Raw genomic sequence first — 7748 nt, 5'->3', positions numbered from 1 at the left:
AATGACCCAATCAAAAAATGGGCCAAAGATCTAAATAGACATTTCTCCAAAGAAGACATACAGATGGCTAACAAACACATGAAAAGATGCTCAACATCACTCATTATCAGAGAAATGCAAATCAAAACCACTATGAGATACCATTTCACACCAGTCAGAATGGCTGCGATCCAAAAGTCTACAAATAATAAATGCTGGAGAGGGTGTGGAGAAAAGGGAACCCTCTTACACTGTTGGTGGGAATGCAAACTAGTACAGCCACTATGGAGAACAGTGTGGAGATTCCTTAAAAAACTGGAAATAGAACTGCCTTATGATCCAGCAATTCCACTGCTAGGCATACACACTGAGGAAACCAGAAGGGAAAGAGACACGTGTACCCCAATGTTCATCGCAGCACTGTTTATAATAGCCAGGACATGGAAGCAACCCAGATGTCCATCAGCAGATGAATGGATAAGAAAGCTGTGGTACATATACACAATGGAGTATTACTCAGCCATTAAAAAGAATACATTTGAATCAGTTCTAATGAGGTGGATGAAACTGGAGCCTATTATACAGAGTGAAGTAAGCCAGAAGGAAAAACACCAATACAGTATACTAACGCAAATATATGGAATTTAGAAAGATGGTAACGATAACCCTGTATACGAGACAGCAAAAGAGACACTGATGTATAGAACAGGCTTATGGACTCTGTGGGAGAGGGAGAGGGTGGGAAGATTTGGGAGAATGGCATTGAAACATGTGAAATGTCATGTATGAAACGAGATGCCAGTCCAGGTTCAAAAAAAAAAAAAAAAAGAAACCAATAAGAGAATGATATTGCACTTCTTTCTAATGAAAGCCTTTATTTCTTAACACCTAGAAGAGACACAGATAATATCTTAAGGGTTTAGTTACCAACAACTTAATTTACGAGACTTGACTTTCTACATTTTGGGAAGATGCAACATTACAGGAGGGAAGAATATTTACTTAGGGATATAAAAATCTGGTTTGTCCTTAGATACGTATTAGCTGTATGATATAGGATGAATTAATACTCCAGGCCTTTAGGTTAGATTACTCCAAAATTTCCTGACAGCTATAATGTCCCATGACTATTCCACAATCAGGGGGAGTATGGCAGGACCCAGGCAAGAGTGTGCCCCTTGTATAACACAGAACAAATAGGCTCAGTAAACTTTCTGTGTGTCTAGCTCATTCCCACCTCCTCCACCCAGTCTTGTTTAAGGGAACAAGATCTCAAGAGGACCCTGTAAGTATCTGCAAAACAATTTCCATATGCTATTTAGAGTTACGCTATTATCATGGTCTTTAATTGGAAGGATTACTTCTTCCAAAGTCATTCTTTTTGACTTGTAAAAGTGGTATTTTTTAGTTCTGTCCCTTGAAACACTTAATAAATGTTCTTTATAAAAAAGTTATGTGATGAAATAGATTTAGTGAACAATATATCATGCAGTCCTTTACCAGTTCGCTTTGTTCTTTGGGCACCCAAAGTTCATCAACGTCCTTCTGTAAAGATCCCTGCTTAATTTGTGTCTAACACAGCATGATGGGCAGAGTCGTATCTCCAAGTTTGCTTGTGTTCTAATCTCAGAACCTGTTAATGTGTGTTACATGACAAGGGAAAATTAAGGTTACAGATGGATATTGTTGACAGTCAGCTGAGCTTAAGATGGTAAGATTGTCGTGAAGTATCAAGTGGGGCTAGTGGAATTACAAGCATCTTTAAAAGTGGAAGACAAAATCAGAAGAGACAGTTTCAGAGTCAGAGGAAGACTTGACTGGCTGTTCCTGGCCTTGAAGATGGAAGGGGGTGACTTCTAGAAGCTGGAAAAGGCAAGAAAATTACTCTACCTTGGATCTTCTGAAAGAAACGCAGCCCTGCTAACACCTTGATTTTAACTCAGAGAAACCCCCCTTGGACTCTGGCACCAGAGTTGTAAAATAATAAGTATGTGTTGTCTTAACCCACCAAGTTTATAATAATTTGTTACATCAGCCTTAAGACTTCAATACAGATAATGTTTTCCAAAGTTATATGATCATCTTGTGTCCTGGCTCTTGTGTCCAAATTTGGGGCAAAATTTAAGGGGAATGCTGGTTCCAGCCATTTCTTTTTCTTCTTTAGATTAACCACATCCAATGGAAGTTTCTGTAATGATCACAGTGTCGTATCTGAGGTGTCCATTAGTTCTCACCTTTACGAGCTTCCTGGATATGAACCAGACCCTGTACGTGGAGGGCTAGAAGATGCTGAAGAAAGGATAGAACATTCCATGCTAATAAGCAAGGAGTTTTACATCTGAGGCTTGCACTGGACATCACGAGACAAGCAGATCTCGCCACGTGCCTGCCAGACCTTGGAAGTTTACACAGCGGACCTGACCGGGCTCAGCTGCACACCCTGTGCAGATGGTCTCAGCAGCACCTCACTCTCTCGAGGCTTCGTCTTCAGGACAGGACACGGGGGCAGACTCTACCTTCCAAGGACAGGGGAGCCGTCGGGGCTTTCGACTGTTTGGATCCAGGTCTCCGGTCAGATGGTGGCCATGCCCTCTTGATGACCTCCTCCAGCAGCCGCTGAGGACCTGAATTGTGACTTGGTGAAACTGAGGAACAGAAACTTAACTTTTAATTAACTTTAATTTCAATAGGTACATGTGGCTAGTGGCTATCATATTGGACAACACAACATTTTCAAATTCAATTGCCAGGCAGGTTATATAAATATGAGAAGTTGACCGAATAAAAGCAAGACGACAGTAGAAGTATTATGATGAAGGACACTGATCTTTGGCCTCAGCGTTCCAGAGATTGGTGAGAAATAGTGGAGAATGGAGAAGACCCTGATGCTGGGAAAGACTGAAGGCAAAAGGAGAAGGGGGAGACGGAGGATGAGATGGTTAGACAGCATCACCAACTCAATGGACTTGAATTTGAGCAAACTTGGGGAGATGGTGAGGGACAGAGAAGCCAGAGGTGCCGCAGTCCGTGGGGCCCCAGAGAGCTGGCACAACTTGGCGACTGAACGACGACAACAGTGGAGAATGGGAGGGGGGTGTCCTCTGAGCATGTGCCTTGACTCAAGGGGCAGGGCTACTCTGCTGCCTCTGTCCGTGGGATTGTCCAGGCAAGAACACTGGAGTGAGTTGAATTTACTTCAGAGGAGCTTCCCTGACCCAAGGATTGAACCCACGTCTTCTGCATCTCCTGCATTAGCACTTCGGCCCTGAGCCCCCAGGGGGAGCCCTCTGCTCCTGCAGGCTATTGCAATGAGGGACCAAAACTTACGATCAGAACAAATTCTGCAAGAGAAACCAAAAATTTGGGTTCTTAGCTACTCCGATTTCTCAGAGTTTCAGATAAAACCAAGCAGAGCTCTGGGGCACATCAACCTGTAGGCTTCTAGCTTAGAAGTCCTGAACATGGATGATCCAGAAGTTGCAGAAAGATTTCCATTACTTTACTTCTGAGACCCCAGCCTGAGGAAGGGAATATATTGGCATTCAGGGCAGGGCTGTTATGTATGGTTGTATAGACTGGGCAGTGCCCAGGATCACACACACCATGAGTCCCTGTTGACATAGTCCACATGAAAGATGTCTATGTTTTTTAAGATAGTTTTTTCAGCAGATAGCAGTATTTTGTTCTTAAAAAGCCAGCACATTATGACAGTTTTCCAATAACGGAAGTAAATTGCCTTGAAGAAATCATTTATTGCTTGCTTTTTACATATTGACTGGACTCGTGGCCACTCTGATAAGGAGAGGTATGAGTTCAAAGGACAATATGTAGGAAGGCTGAAAATCAGATGAAATTCAGCCTTTTGAGCCTACCGTTAGTAAACGCTAAGCTACTTTTTTTGCACATTTATTAGGAGGAAAGGGCTGTACCTTTCCCCAGAGGGTGCCCGACTGCCGATCCCAGCTGAGAATTCCCACTTTGTGCCTCTTCTCAGGGAGCACTCGGCTCTGCCGGTCACTGCAGGGGCGATGTGCCGGATTCCTCTCCAGTCCCGCGGCCTGCCAACACGGCCCCTCACAGAGGAGCTGCTCAGTAGATTCCTGTTGAAGGAATATTCTTTTTCTCATAGCCCCACCACAGGTATCTTTCTTTTTTCCACTTCTACCCATTTTCCCCTCTCAGCCCCTCTCTGTCTCTGCCCCCTCTGCCCCTGCTTGCCTCTGAGGCTGCCCCGTCTCTTCCTGCTTCCATCTTTCTTCCTGCCCCACTCCCCCCTCACCGTCTCCTCATCATCTCCTGAGCGGCTTCCTCCTGCCTGTCTCACTTTTCCCTCACGTTTTACTCTGCTCACTATTTCTAGCTCTACCTTGGCTGTCTGTTCCCCACCACGGGGGCTTTTGAATCTACAGAATTGAGGCAGCGGGCGCTGGCAGACACTGACCTTAATTTTTCTATTGTTTCTTTAGCAGAGGCTTTCCGGCTTTGCCTCTTTCCAAGGTGTGGATCCAGGTTGGCGCGTGAGTGACAGGCGCTCACAAAGACAGAAGTCTTTCTCAAAGCACCAAGGGGAGGCCATTAGAAAGGCAGTGACCTTCAGCGGCAGTGACTCCAGGGCAGGTTGCTTCCTCTTATTCTCTCTCACCTTTTACTCTTAGGGAATAAGCTAGTTTTATCAAAGCAGAATTCCCTGCTGCAAATGAGAGTCAAACAGCTTCTTATTTTAGTTTCCGTGGAGTTTACTCTTCTCGGGTCAGAAGAACCATCTGGGTCGGTGAGTCGGGTTGTGGTGGCTTATGGTGAACGGTGTCTGACTCATGATCTCTGAAGAAGAAGGTTTGCCTTCGGGACCAGGGACCAGGCTTGATCACTCAGGAGGTTTTGTGTAGCAGAGCTTTATTAAAGTATAAAAAGCGACAGAGAAGCTTGACATAGACATCAGACGGGGGGTGGAGCGTGCCCCCTGCTAGTCTTTAGCGAATGCTTTATGTCTGTTAGAAGCTGTTCATCAGATAAGAGAGGCACCTCAAGGCTGAGGACTTCCACCAGGCCCCTCTCCCACAACGTGCGTTTTTGAGATAGGATGGCATGACGCATGTCATCCCCCAGCCATAAAAAAACAGTGGATAAGAATACTCGTCTGTTGAGCTGTTATCAGCCAAAAGTTAGTCTTGGGTGGAACCATTTTGAAGAAAGGCAAATTCCAAAGCAAATACACAGTTTCATTAACATAGCTTAGGAAAAACATTTCCATAAGAAAAACGCATTGGTTACCTCACAATTCGAGAAAAGTTCAGTTCAGGTGGAACCAGGTGTTGTCATGGCAACACAGAATTTTAAGAGAAAAAAGTCTGACACTTGTAGCTGGTTTTCTCCCGCCGCTTAAGGGAGAGATAACGAGTGGCTGACACTTGCAGCCTGTTTCCTCTGCTTGGAGACCCCGGCCCTCCTGCCTGTTACCCTCTCAGCTGTAACTTCTCACCAGCCCCTCGGGGGAGACAGTCGGGCTGAGAAGGGGTGAATGAGGAAGGGAAGCTGGCCACGCCTGGCTTGCTTCCAGCCTTGCTTTCAGATTGTCAGCTGTGAAGAAGCCATCCTGCCTGACACAGCCCACTTTGCTTTGAATTATTCTAGACTGAGTTGCGTGGACCAACCACAGGCGTTTGAGGGAAAGGCTTACTTAATTTCTCTTCAGGCTGTCTTAGAAACTTAGAATGTTTTAGAAGCAAATGTTCTTCATTTTTAATTAGGCATCTATCATTCTGGCATCAGATTTATGCTTGGACTCAGATGTATGGTTGGTGGTGATGACTAATTGAAATGTCCCAGAGTGCCCTTCTCTGGTGAGGTATGTACAAATTAGCTAGTCACAGCAACTGAACTGGGGAAAAAGTGTATTTGCAGGAGGTGGGCACGCCAATTATACGTACGTATAATTTACGTATGTAGATTATAAAACGGAGAAGGCAATGGCACCCCACTCCAGTACTCTCGCCTGGAAAACCCCATGGATGGAGGAGCCTGGTAGGCTGCAGTCCATGGGGTCGCTAAGTCGGACACAACTGAGCCACTTCACTTTCACTTCCATGCTTTGGAGAAGGAAATGGCAACCCACTCCTGTGTTCTTGCCTGGAGAATCCCAGGGACGGGGGAGCCTGGTGGGCTGCTGTCTATGGGGTCACACAGAGTTGGGGTCACACAGAGTCGGACACGACTGAAGTGACTTAGCAGTAGCAGCAGATTATAAACGGAGTTAGTTCTGGGCCATCCAGGGGACCTCTTGTTTAAGTCATGATTGAGTTTGCAAGAGACTCTGACCACTGCCTCAAGTTGGCCTCAATACCTTCCTTGTAAACAGCCAAAGGACTTCTTCCCTTGGTGAATCAAAATGTTTGCCTTGAAAAGATACATGCATCCCGATGTTCATAGCAGCACTATTTACAATAGCCAAGAGATAGAAGCAACCTAAATGTCCATTAATGGATGGAAAAAGATGTGCGTGTGTATACATATAATGCACATACATACATATATGCATTCGTAATACACAATAGAATATTGCCCAACCATAAAAGGAAAGAAATAGTGCCATTTGCAGCAACACTGATGGATCTGAAGATTATCGTACTAAGCAAAGTAAGTCAGAAAGATGAATACCACATGACATCACTTATGTATGGAGTCTAAAAAAATGATGCAGATGAACTTCTTTGGCAAACAAATAGACTTTAGACATAGAAAACAAACTTATAGTTACCAAAGGGGAGAGGTGAGATAGGCATAAATTAGGAATTTGGGCTTAATATATGCTATTATGTATGTAATATATGCTTCCCTGATGGCTCAGAGGGTAAAGAATCTGCCTGCAATGCAGGAGACCTGGGTTGAAGATACATATATATATATATATACACACACACACACATATAATATGTGTATAACCAAGGACCTACTGTATAGCATAGGGAACTGTATTCTGTATCTTGTAATAAGATATAGAAGAATCTGTAGAAGAATATAGACATAGATACATAAACACATGTGTGCTGTGCTGTGCTTAGTCACTCAGTCGTGTCTGACTTTTTACGACCCCATGGACTGTAGCCCACCAGGCTCCTCTGTCCATGGGATTCTCCAGGCAAGAATAATGGAGTGGGTTGCCATGCCCTCCTCCAGGGGATCTTCCCAACCTAGGGATTGAACTCAGGTCTCCAGCATTGCAGGCGGATCATACATATAACTGAATCACCTGAAAGTAACACATTGCAAATCAATTATACTCCAAGAAAGAAAAAACAGCTCCCCCTGCCTCCGCCCACCACCACACACACACACACACACACACACACTCACACTCACACAAAACTCTTGCCTTGACTTACATTTGACTGAGCAGAGCTAGAGATTCAAGACTTAAACACATATGCTGTCACTCACTCTTTCTGCCTCAGCCCCCTGGCTTTTTTTATTCCCTTAAATTCAATGCCAAAGAATGCTCAAATTACCGCACAACTGTACTCATCTCACACGCTAGCAAAGTAATGCTCAAAATTCTCCAAGCTAGGCTTCAGCAATATGTGAACTGTGAACTTCCAGATGCTCAAGCTGGTTTTAGAAAAGGCAGAGGAACCAGAGATCAAATTGCCAACATCTGCTGGATCATTGAAAAAACAAGAGAGTTCCAGAAAAACATCTATTTCTGCTTTATTGACTATGCCAAAGCCTTTGACTGTGTGGATCACAATCAACTGTGGGAAATTCTGAAAGAGATG

General features: G+C 44.3%; 1 long non-coding RNA gene across 2 annotated transcripts; it reads right to left on the bottom strand.

The window, feature by feature from the left end:
* Nucleotides 1–837: 837 nt before the first annotated feature.
* On the bottom strand, nt 838–5203 carry LOC113897226. Of its 2 annotated transcripts, XR_003512299.1 has the most exons (3): nt 4421–5203; nt 3909–4079; nt 838–2624 (listed from the first exon to the last, which is right to left on the bottom strand). It is a non-coding gene; the product is annotated as an uncharacterized LOC113897226 (long non-coding RNA). The 2 variants fall into 2 exon arrangements; XR_003512298.1 differs by lacking the exon at nt 838–2624 and having other exon boundaries at nt 3708–4079; nt 4421–5202.
* Nucleotides 5204–7748: the final 2545 nt, after the last annotated feature.

This window comes from Bos indicus x Bos taurus, chromosome 1, assembly GCF_003369695.1.
Source record: "Bos indicus x Bos taurus breed Angus x Brahman F1 hybrid chromosome 1, Bos_hybrid_MaternalHap_v2.0, whole genome shotgun sequence".
Classification (NCBI taxonomy): domain Eukaryota; kingdom Metazoa; phylum Chordata; class Mammalia; order Artiodactyla; family Bovidae; genus Bos; species Bos indicus x Bos taurus.
Note: the sequence above shows the minus strand (reverse complement) of the source record. Positions and strands in the feature narration are given on the sequence as shown.